The sequence below is a fragment of the Triturus cristatus genome, chromosome 8 (assembly GCF_964204655.1).
Source record: "Triturus cristatus chromosome 8, aTriCri1.1, whole genome shotgun sequence".
NCBI classification, from domain to species: domain Eukaryota; kingdom Metazoa; phylum Chordata; class Amphibia; order Caudata; family Salamandridae; genus Triturus; species Triturus cristatus.
Window position 1 is genome coordinate 1,555,512,942 of NC_140591.1, and position 12,752 is coordinate 1,555,525,693.

At 44.3% G+C, this 12,752-nt stretch overlaps 1 pseudogene; it reads right to left on the bottom strand.

The window, feature by feature from the left end:
- LOC146806136 (uncharacterized) overlaps nucleotides 1–5,306 on the bottom strand; it is a 124,836-nt pseudogene extending 119,530 nt beyond the window's left edge.
- Nucleotides 5,307–12,752: the final 7,446 nt, after the last annotated feature.

Below are 12,752 nucleotides of genomic sequence, written 5' to 3' on the forward strand. Positions count from 1 at the left end.
CTGGTAGAGAAATGTTAGCTTTAAAATATGTCGCCAAATGTATTAATCTCTATCCTAGTTCATTTAACTGCAAAGGTACACTGCCGTAGGTAGTGAGTTGTCTCCTTGAAACTGAAAGCATATTCTGAGAAGTTTGAATGTCTCAGTACCACATCCATGCACTATGCATGCACTCACCCAATCAGGTGTTACCCTTGCACTCATTCATTTGCCCAAGTATTATCCATGCATACATTCATTCACTCAGGTACTACTATTGCACTCTTCCATTCACTAAGCTACTAACAATGCACTCATCCACTCGCAGAGGCACTACTCATTTACTCATCCAATCACCCAGGCAGTATTCATGCACTCATCCAATCACCCAGGCACTACTCTTACATTCTTCCAATCATCGAGGAACTATACATGCACTCACACAATCACCCAGGCACTACTCTTCCACTCATCCATTCACTCAGGTAGTACCCTTGCACTCATCCATTCACTCAGGTACTGTCAGGATCCTAACTAACTTGCACCTTTCTAACTGCACAGGAGCAGGACGGCGATAGGTCCCAATGCCCACCTCAGGACTCTTCCTGTTAGGTACTTAGTTCCGTTACAGGTAAGTTCCAAAGGGGGAAAGGGGATTGGACAAAGAAGAGACTGCTCCAAGATCCGCCTGTAGCTTCGTTAACTTCTTCTCTTTCTTCTTACAGGTCTGCCAACAATTACATTAAATTAAACTTACTTCAAAACTTGTCTACTGTTCCTTCTCCTACCCTCTACATCAGTTCCTTAACTTACTAGAATGTCTTGGAGATTTGCTACTCTTCTTACTTCTCTAATTCCATCAAGCTAGGATGAGAAGTCTTCACTCAATGCTCTTCTGTTGTTCTTTGGGTCGTGCCGCTCAAGATTTCTTTTTCAACCCCTTCCACAAGAAATAAATAAATACAATAAATGTAAGTATGCCCTTAATACTTTACTGATGGTGTCCCTTCCCTTTCTTCCTATTACTTACTGGGTAGAGATATGAGTGAGGAGATGTACTGGGGTTTCTGGGAGTGTCCAAATATGGCCTGGATTCTTTTCACTCCAAAAGGTATTGTAGAGAGTAAGAGGTATTTGTTAGGGAATTAGCTACTTGACTCTCTAATGTTTTCCTAGTTTAGAAATGAGTTTATACCTTCTCAAAAGGTGTTTTGTTAAGCTTGGTCTGGAACCTTTTTTGCCTTTGAGGTTTTTCTTTATTAGATAGAACTAGGCCTTCTTTTCGTGATTACACCATGTACTGCATGGCCTCACGCGATGAGGGAAGAAAACTCACACGCGTATATTTCCTTTCACAACTTGTCACGGAGAAAGCTTCTCCCCGACACGACGTGAAGGAATTTCCTGAATCCCTGTGAGGAGCCTCTGAGAGCTCCCGATAATCCCCTCCGACTGAATTAGATTCGCGGCACGGGAGGAGAATGCCCAGACACCGCTCCTTAACCCCGTGCACCAGAAGAGAGTTTACGTCTCTAATGGCAGACGTGACGCTTGAATGTGTTCGTCAGTGTCGGCCTCAGAGAGTCCGGGAATTGTCCTCACAGTTCTTTAATAACGCGGCGCACGAATGAATGCGCTCGCGTTAGTAGCTACTAGGAATGCTATTTTGTTCTGGGGGATGTTACGGTAATTATTTCAGACGTGGCGCGTGAGTGAATGCGCCCGCGTCTGAACCTTCCTTCAATACGGTGAAGCTGAAAAGCTACTCCTCTTCAGCTCGCTGCAATTAATTGACAATTCTGTCACAAATACCTTGTTAATTCCTATTTACTGAGAGAATGGACTTTAATATTGATTCCTTGACTAACAATCTTTTTTTGCTCAATGGAAATTTAACTTTGAAAATCTTAGAACACACTAACCTGAATCTGCAGGGAAAAACTATGTACCAGCAAAACTAACCCCGCACATTCGCAAGCTACCCTAGCTGACTAACTTGACGCAGGGAATTCAGATGCTCTTCTCCCAGCTTCTTCAGTGAAGTGCGCAATAGAATGTTGGAGCACACTTCACCAGGTGTCCTGAATTCTAAAAGACTAGACCGCTAACAGCAGAGTGCTGTAGCAGTGTGTGCATGTTGGCAGCCATCTTGGAGTTCCATCGATGCCAACATGCACCCCAGCTTAATGGATTAGATGACTTTTGATAATCTTGAGAAAGGGAGATAGTAGCCAGAAAAGCGTTACAGGGAGGAAACCTCTCGTGGGTCCTGACAGGTACTATCCATGCATTCATCTATTTACCCAGGCATACCAATGCACTCATAAAATCACTAAGTCACTACTCATGCACTCATCCAATCACCCTTGCAATACCCATATACTCATCCAGTCACTCACACACTACCCATAGAGTCATCAATCCACCCAGGCACTATCCATGCATTCATCTAATCACCCATGCACTACTCATGCACTAAGTCATTCACCAAGCTGTTATACATCCACTCATCTATTCATTCAGGCACTACCCATGCAATCATCTAATCACTCATTGAACAACACTAGCACTCATCCATTCACTCAAACACTACCCATGTACTCATCTATTCACTCAGGCACTATCCATGCACTCGTCCAATGATGCATGAACTACCCTTCCACTAATCCATTCACTCACACACTACCCAGACACTCATGTATTTACTCAGGCACTAACCATGCACATATCCAATGACCCAGGCACTACCTTGCACTAGTCTGCTCTCCCAGGCACTACTCTTGCTCTCCTCCATTGACCCAGGTATAACCCATTCACACATCCAGTCACCCAGGCAATACCCTTCCACTCATCCATTCACTCAGACACTATGCATATGGTCATTGAATCACCAGGCACTACCTTTGCAGTCGTACAATCACTCAAGCACTACTTATGCACTCATTCAACCACCCAGGCACTAGGCTTACCTCATCTATTCATTGAGGCACTACCCATGCACTTATCCAATCACCCAGGCACTACCCATGTAATCATCCAATCACCGAGGCACTACCTTGCACATATCCAATTATCCAGATATTATACATGCACACATTTAATCACCCAGGTATCATACTTGCACTCATACAATCACTCAAGCACTACCCATGCAGTAATCCAATCACACATGCACAACCCATGTACACATCCATTTACACAGGCAGTACCCATAAACTCATTTATTCAACAATCCATTATCCATGCACTCATTAATTTACTCAGGCACTACCCTTCCACTCATCCAATCACTCAGGCACTACCTTTGCACTCATTCACTCAGCGACTACCCATGCGCTCATCTATTCACTCAGGCACTAACCATGCATATATACACTCACCCAGGCACCACATTTGCACTCATCTGTTCACCCAGGCAGTACTCTTGCACTCATCCATTGACCCATGCCAAACTCATGCACACATCCAATCACCCAGACACTACCCTTCCACTCATCCTTTCACTCAGACTCTACACATGCGGTCATCAAATCACCCAGGCACTGCCTATGCACTCATGCCATCACCCAATCACTACTTATGCACTCATCCAATCACCCAGACACTACCCTTGCTGCTATCCACTCACCCAGATAATATCCATGTACACATTTAATCACCAAGGCACCATATATGCACTCATACAATCACTCAGGCACTACCCATGCATTAAGCCATTTACCAGGACCACCCCATGTACACATCCATTTAACCAGTCAGAACCCATACACTCATTCATTCAATATGCCATTATCAATGCACTGATCCATTCATTAAGGCACTACCCTTCTACTAATCCATTCACTCAGACACTATGCATGTGGTCATCAAATCACCCAAGCACTACCTATGCACTCATGCAATAACCCAAGCACTACTTAAGAACTCATCCAATCATCCAGGTACTATCTATCAACTCACCCAATCACTCAGACACTACCCATGCACTCATTCAAACAACCATGCACTACACTTGCCTCATCCATTCATTGACACACTACCCATGCACTTATCCAATCACTCAGGTACTGCCCATGCCCTTATCCAATCTTTGAGGCACTGCCTATGCACTTATCCAACTGCCCATACCATACCCTTGTAGTTACCATGCACACATTTAATCACCCAGGCACTATACTTGCACTCATACAATCACTCAAGTACTACACATGCACTACTCTATTCACCCAGGCACTACCTGTGTGCACATCGATCCACCCAGACACTACCATTGCTCTCATCCATTCACTCAGGCATTACCCATGCACACATACAATGACACAGGCACTGCTCTTCCACACATGCATCCACTAACACATTACCCATACCATCATCCATTTACTCATGCACTACTTTTGCACTCAGGCATTCATGCAGGCACTACCCATGCACAAATCCAATCACCCAGGTGCCACCCATGCACACATCAATTCACTCAGGCACTATCAATATATTCCTGCATTTTCTCAGGCACTACCTATGCACTCATCCATGTATCCAGGCACCAGCCTTGCGCTCATGCATTCACTCAGGTAGCATGCATGTGCCTGTTCATGTACTCATCCATTGAGGCACCACTTAGGCACTTCCTTTGCACTCATCTACTCACTGAGGCATTAGTAATGCACTGCTGCATTTACTCAGCCACTACCCATGCACTCATCCATTTACCCAGGCACTACCCATACACTCATTCACTCATTGAGCCATTATAAATGCACTCTTCCATTCACTGAGCCACTACACATACACTCATTCATTTACACATGCACTATGCATTTGTTCACCCAATCAATTCGGTACTATGCATTCGTTCACCCAATCCCCCAGGCACTCACCCAATCAGTGACATACCTGCACTATTGCATAAATTGCTTACCCATACATCCACTAATTCATTTAATCACATACACAAAATATAATTCTTCTTTGTTAAAACATAGCAGGTGGTTCCATAAGAACTATTTCTCCGTTTTTTTAAACTTGTTTCATTTTTTAAAATTATTGTGAAGTCTTTTTTTTGTCTTTCTTCAGAAATAAAAAAAAACAATCACAAAAAATGTGCTTTATATTGTAGAGAAAAAGCTACAACGGTGATTATTAATTATATCCAACCTTATAGCTACAACTTTATCTCTCAAACTTAAAATTGTGTCACACTTTGGACAAAACAATCCAACCTTTGCAAATCCAGGCAATGTTACAGGGATGGTCAGAAGTCTCTGTCCTTCTCTAGATGTTCCAGGCTGTATGTCTCCAGAACCTTGTCCACTTTCTTGCTCCTGCATTCTTATAAACTTTGCTATTGCAAGCTGGGTACTGTGCATTGTTTTCAGATATTTATACAACAATGATGTTCCACATGACTATTTTTTCTCCGACCTATGTGACAGCACTTTCTTGCACAGCCCACAAGTAACCTTTTGGGCATTAACTTTCTGTTGCCCCTCACGAATTGTAAAAAGCTGCCATAACACTCTTTCTTCTTTTGTCAATGGCTCTTCTTCCTCCTCCAGCAAATTCTGCTCTTATTGCTTCTAAATCTCTGCAGACGTAGCCATTTTCTTTTTTTATAAAACAAAAAAACATTAAAACTCCACCAAATAGATTCTGCTCCAAGAAATATGACTGTTGCCAGCCACACCCTGATGTTGAAGAAAGAAGGTGGAATTTATCTTGCTTCATGATGGCAAGATGTTTGACCAATCATATCTCTTTTTTTGTGTCACATGGGGTGCACGACTCCTATGCGGTGGTATCGCATATCCAACGCACTTCTGCAACTTATTATTATTTCACATTTAAACTAGATTTGGTTGGATAGAAAGGCAAGATGGGGGCCGTGATATCGGTCATGCGGGCCGGAGCTACCGGTGTCTCCCCCCTCCCTGCTCCCGTGTCTCACTCACCACCTTTTTGATGCGGCTGTAAGCGGCTGTTAAGACACTGTGCTGGTACGGAAGGTGAGGTGCTGCTGGAGCCGGCATGTTGTGGACTGTTTTCGACGTCTCTCACCTGGCTGTGGTCCGAATCGGATGCTGGCGGCTGGGAGATGTCTTAGCATGGGGCAAAGGCTGACTTGGACGGAGAGGGTATGCCCCCAAAAGCTGGGCTCGGAAGAGCACGTAACCAGCCGGACATGCCTGAAGGTGCCGAAGGCAAGAAACTGAAATCAATGGTGGGAAAAAAGGACGTTCCACGGTTAGAAGGCGGTAAGAAAGCTGTCCCCATGATATTTTCAGCTATGAAAGCTAAAAAGAATAATACCGCCCCATCAGCTATCCCTAAACAGGAGCTCGAACCTGAGCGCGATTAAGAGGTACAAGGGGGGGATGTTCAGCCTGAGTCTGTGGCTAATAAGGATGGGGTCCCAAGCAGCCTTCACCAAAACCTGGTAGAGTGGGGGACAGGATGCCAAGCACATCAGAAATAATGCAGAAATTACCACAGTGGGGGATATCCCACAAACCCCTGTACGGATAGTCCAGAGGGAAGTAAATAGAACAAAATCAAAAACTGGCCATGGCAAGGTTGATTTGGCAAAAAATAATGAAAAAGGGGAGCAACAAGAGTTAATGAAGGAGTGTGATTCAGGAGATTTGCCTTTTCATTTAATGTCAGACCCCTCTGATACATCTGGGGATGACTCTGAATCAGAATAGCATAAGGGGTCCAATCGCCCAAAAACTGTGCGCAAGCCCCCTGCGCAAGCAGGGGGCAATGGGTCTGTGTGCTGGTTACCTTTCTGCTGGGAGTACAGACTCTTTTCAATGGGACTATTCTTTCATGGTAGAAACCGAGACAGCCAGTGGAGTGCAGCCCAGTTTTAAAACCATAGAGAAACCTGAAGATATATCCCTGGCTGTCATTTATCAGAGCATCATGGCCCATAGAGAGGAGACGCGCGCAGAGAGCCAGCGCACACAAGGAGCTTGTCGCAAGCTCCAGAACGCAGTTCGGAGAGTTGCTAAATCTTGTTCTGAGTTTGCCGAAAGGTTCAACGAGGCAGAGACTTGGAAGATGAACTTACAACTCAAAAAACAACTACAGAGACTCTGCGCTCTGCCAAGGACGACACCCTCTAGAAAATTACTGACATAGAAAACTGCCTACGGTGAACCAATCTTCGTGTATTAGATAGTCCCGAGGGGTCAGAGGGGCAAGACCCTTGGAAATGTATTGTTGAACTTTTCTCAGAGGCATTTCCTGGGTTAACCCAATGGGATTGGTGCCACAAAATCCAAAGGGCACATAGATTTCCATTTGTGCAACGCAGTAGGCCGGGCCAGAGCTCCTCCAGACCGAGGGAGATTTTAATATCAGTCAATAATTATCTGGCTAGAGAAGTGGTGTATGACCTTGCCTGCCCAGATAGAAAAAGAACTGAGAAGGGGATTGACTTTTTTGTGCACCCTGATTATTGCCCCCTGACTGTTGAAAGGAGATGGCAATTATGCCAACTTATTACTCCTTTTCGGGACAAGGGGGCACAAGCCTTCTTGTTGAATCTGGCTAAACCTAAGATAATACACAATGAACATGTCCGGTTCTTTACAACAGGAATAAGTAGTATTTATTTATTTATGATCCTTCTAAAAGTAAATACAGAGGGTATAGTGAAGAAGTGAAAGTAGTGAAAAAAAGAGGGGAAAAAAAACAAGGGGGGATAGCATTAAAAAACGGATGGTTATGCTTTCTTTTTTTTTCCCTCGTTGAGATAGTGCCCCATTGAGGGCGTATATGGTGGTGGCTGGTGAATATTTTAAAAAGGCAGCGATTAACACTTTGGTGGGGGCCAGGGGGTGGGGGCCGGGGATAAGAAGCTCAATCCATCTCGGAGACCGTGTGTCTCCAAGCCTCATATCTCGGGAAGGTTTGGGGGAAGACACAGTTGCAGCTGGAAATGTGTGTGGGTGGGGAAGGGTTTGGTAAATAGGGTTGGAATGGGAAGGGGGTGGCTGGGGAGGGTGGAAAGCAGTAAAATAATCCATGAGGGTTGGCAAATGAAAATCAGGAAATTCGATGGTTGTAGGCATGCAGCATATGTACACAAAGATGGGGGCTAGTGGTATAGTTGGTGGCAATCGGCTATGTTCTCTGAATGTAAGCAGTCTGAATGATCGTAAAAAAAGGCAACAGGTTGCTAATGAATTGCGGGCATTACATACCGACCTGATTTGTATACAGGAAACCCATATACCATGGGCCAAAAAGAAAATACTGGTGAAATTAGGCTTTACAACTTTAGTATGTACTGAACAATCAACTACTACACGGGAGTAGCAATTCTTACGAAGAGCTACATACAAGAGACAGGAAGAAAACTGGCAGACAAATATGGGAGATGGGCTATAGCTGAATGTTACATTGGAAGCCAGATCCAAACAATATGGTCTATATATGGTTCGAATTTTGATGATGCACTCATTATTGAAGACCCAAATGTTGAGCTGGCATTATGGCCCACCCTATTAATTGTATGTGGGAATCTAAATATACATCTTGAACATGGCATACTACAAGATGTAAATAAATTATATAAAGGGTGGAAACCAAGGGTATTTAACGCCCTACAATCACTGCTGGCGGATCATGGACTGGTGGATGCCTGGGCTACGTTGAGAGCCACCAACCCAGGGTACTCTTTTTACTCACATCCACACAAGAAACTTGTAAGGCTTGATTATTTTTTTGTAATGAGCCAGTTGCTTCCAGAAGCCAAAATACAGGTGACCCACGGGTGTCCTCAGATCATGGACCCTTAGTGTTGCACTTGAGAATGTCTAGGATGGGGGTTAAGCTGCGATCTTACTCACTAGATAAGAAATTATTGTTGGATAGCAACTATGTGACCCACATGCAGATATGGATCGAGCAATTTTTTTCCATAAATCGCAACACAGCTGCGGTTGGGAGTGTCTGGGATGCTTTTAATGCGGGGTTTAGGGTAGAGACCCTTAGCTTTGGCTTATACATGCAAAAGCAAATACGAGCGGAACTGCAAGGATTATATGAGTCATTAATGGTAGCTGAGGAAAATCGTAAGCAGGGCATACATATGGGGCAGGATATCACAGACTTCTAAATGGCAGTAGTTCAGGGCAAAGCAAAAATCAATCTATATTGGAGTAAAGAGATAGCGAGGAAACACTCCATAAACACAAAACTATATTATGAATATGGAGAAGCATCTGGGCAGTGCCTGGCGCAGAGGCTTAGAGCTAAAGAAGCAGCTCAGAGGATTTGCTCTATGACGGATCTACAGGGGCACATAGTAGAAACTGATACAGGGATTCTAAAGGTGTTCCAGGACTTCTACTTGCCACTATACCCTAGTGAGGGCTATGATTACCACGTAGGGGAATCCCTGTTACAGTATTGTTGTGACCAACTGGATGAGCAAGATGCAGAATTACTAGAAGCCCCCATTACAATGGAGGAATAGGAAAGAGCCGTTAATGGCTTAGCTATGGGCAAAGCAGCTGGGCCCGACAAACTTCCATTGTAAGTCTATAAAACATTTTTGGGAGTTGTAAAGACTGATGTGCTAGTCACTGTGCAACACGCCTAAGCTGGAGCTACCCCCTTATCATGCGATGAAGCCAATATTATAGTTTTTTTTTTTAAAAGATAAACCGGCTGAACGACTTGGTTCATATTGACCGATATCGCTTTAAACGTAGATGGCAAAATCTACGCCATGATCCTAACGACCCGGTTGTCTGAAGTAATAACACCTTTAGTATCAGTGAGACAACATGGCTTTATCCCTGGGAGGGGGACAACCAATCATATTAATAGAGTTGTAACCATGCTAGACATAGCTAATGTAGCAGGGAGTGCATTTAGCCTGATACTATTAGAAATTCGACCGGGTCGCATGGGAATTTCTATGGACCGTGCTGCACCGTGTAGGTTTTAAACAGAACTTCATTACCTCCATACAAGCGTTATATCGCTCTCCATCAGCCAAAATTTGTATTATGTGTCTCGAATCAAACCCACTATATATCTTGAGGGAAACTAGGCAGGGATGCCCCTGTTCTCGCTGTTGTTCTCACTCTATATAGCCCCGTTTTTAAAAAAGTTAGAACAAAGTGCTGGGATAGAGTCGATAATATGGAAACAAGAGCATTATCGTGTGTTTGCATATGCAAACGATGTCGCAGTAGTATCACCGAATCCCAGTATGGCCATGCCAGAAATTTAACGAATGGCTCGAGAGTTTGGGGCTGCCTCGGGATATAAACTTAACTTGGCAAAAATACAGATTTTATGCTCTAATTTTGTATTCCAAGATCCACGAGCTGTGAGTGAGGTGACATATTTAGGTGTCAAGTTAAGGGCGTGCTTAAAATTACTCATTGAGGTTAACTGGGGCAGCATACTAAACAGTGGTTGCAGGCAACTGGATCGATGTGAGTGTTTACACATTTCACTTGTGGGGCACTGTAATGCCTTGAAAATGTTGATATTACCTAATATCCTATATTTTTTTAGATCAGTACCGCTTGAAATCCCCCGTAATCAACTTGCAATATTACAGTCAGCATGTGCTAGATTCCTATGGGCTCAAGGTAAATCTTGTAGAGCTATGCGTTATATGACTCTCCCTCATGAGAAAGGAGGTTGGGCCATACCAGATTTTACCGTTTATCATTATGTCTGCATCCTGCAACATATGAATATTTTATTACTTGGTGACAATCCAATTAGTGTTGCAGAAGCCCCATCAATTTATCAAATGCTACTTGTGAGTGAGGCCAAAAATCGATTGTTCATTAACGTAGACCCAAGCTACTACAAGAAAACCAGGTTCAAGTTTGGTAACACAGCTTATAAAGTGTGGAAAGCAGTGTGAAGGCAGTATGGGTTAGAGAGGTTATCTTAGTATACCCCCATCACAGCTACGACACTTCTTCCATCAATATTTTGGGATAGGACTGTAGACAGATGGCGAGCTAAAGGGATCTTAAGGGATGCGCTTGTGATTGCTAATCCTCGCAGGCAAGACCTTCAGTTAGAGACTACGTGAGCGCCTGGTAAAGGGCTCCGTTTGTGATATTCTTCTATTCCTCACTCTGTTTTTAATGCATCATGTTTTAAAAATTACGTCGTATTACATTTGCGTGCACAGACAATTGTTTTTGCTGAATTCACTGTACCTGCTACGTTAGCCTTGTAGTGCTGTAGGTGCCTCCCTGGTCCATAGCGGAACGTTCCGATCGTGTGGAGGGAGCAACACCTACAGGAAGGCAGTCAGGCTGCACTTCCAGCGAATACCAGACTGGGCAGTTAGCGCTCTAGTTGGCAGCATAAAGCGATGCAAGGCACGACGCGCAGCGGATGCGCTTGTGATTGCTAATCCTCGCAGGCAAGACCTTCAGTTAGAGACTACGTGAGCGTCTGGTAAAGTTCTCCGTTTGTGATATTCTTCTATTCCTCACTCTGTGTTTAATGCATTATGTTTTAAAAATTACGTCGTAATTCATTTGCGTGCACAGACAATTGTTTTTGCTGAATTCACTGTACCTGCTACGTTAGCCTTGTAGTGCTGTAGGTGCCTCCCCAGTCCACCGCAGAACGTTCCGATCGTGTGGAGGGAGCAACACCAACCGGAAGGCAGTCAGGCTGCACTTCCGGCGAATACCAGACTGGGCAGTTAGCGCTCTAGTTGGCAGCATAAAGGGATGCAAGGCACGATGCGCAGTGGACGCGCGCAGCGGGCGCGCCACCGGCGCGCCAAAGGCAATCCCGTCTGCGCCCGTCCGCGCCTGGTCGTCGCCAGTGGCCAGAACCCCTGTCATTTTCACCTCAGATCTGGCCCAAAGTAACCCCATTCTTACGAGTTACTCCAATGCAGAACTCAGGGATATTGGAGACTGGTGTCATCTTAGCAACCCCCCCACTCGTTCGTGCTCACCTCCCAGATCCCTTGAAGGGCCTTTCTCTTGCAGATACTGCAGGTTTCAATGCTCAGTACAAAATGGAATTTCAACAAATGTAATACAGATACAACAGGAGCCCTTGAATCCTGCACATCAAAACATCAGAGCTTGGAATTATTTCCTGGCTAATGTACGCTCCTTACCCAAACATTCCATCAACATTTGGGATATGCTATCCTCCACTCTCCCCCACATTGGGTTCCTGACACAGACATGGACTAAGCCCCACTCTAATCCTGACATTGCCATCCCTCTCCCAGAGGGCTACCATATCCAAAGACAAGACAGACCTCTCAAAGCAGGAGGAGGACTAGCAATCACATATAAAGACCCCATTAAAGTATCTATTATTGAGCAACACTGCACTGACACTATGGAGATATTAATCTTCAGAGCGGATATACATCCGCAACTATGCTGAGAAGGTGCCTTCGTCTACCGACCCCCTGGGCCCTTATCCAACTTTCCATCTCACTTACTGGAATTAATTTCTCCCCACGTGAATTCCACCAAAAACGTCCTACTTTTAGGGGATTTTAATGTGCATGGGGAAAATAATGGAAATAAAGAAATAAACACCTTATTAACTGATTACTCCACTCTGAACCTAGGGAAAATTAACACCGATCCCACCCATCAGGCTGGACATATGCTTGATCTTATTTTAACTAACTCTCCTAATATTATTTATAATACCACGACTCCCCTTGAGTGGTCTGATCACTATATGATGGATTTCTCGATCCAGGGCAAACATGGAGTTGCTGGCCATAAAACCAGATCCAC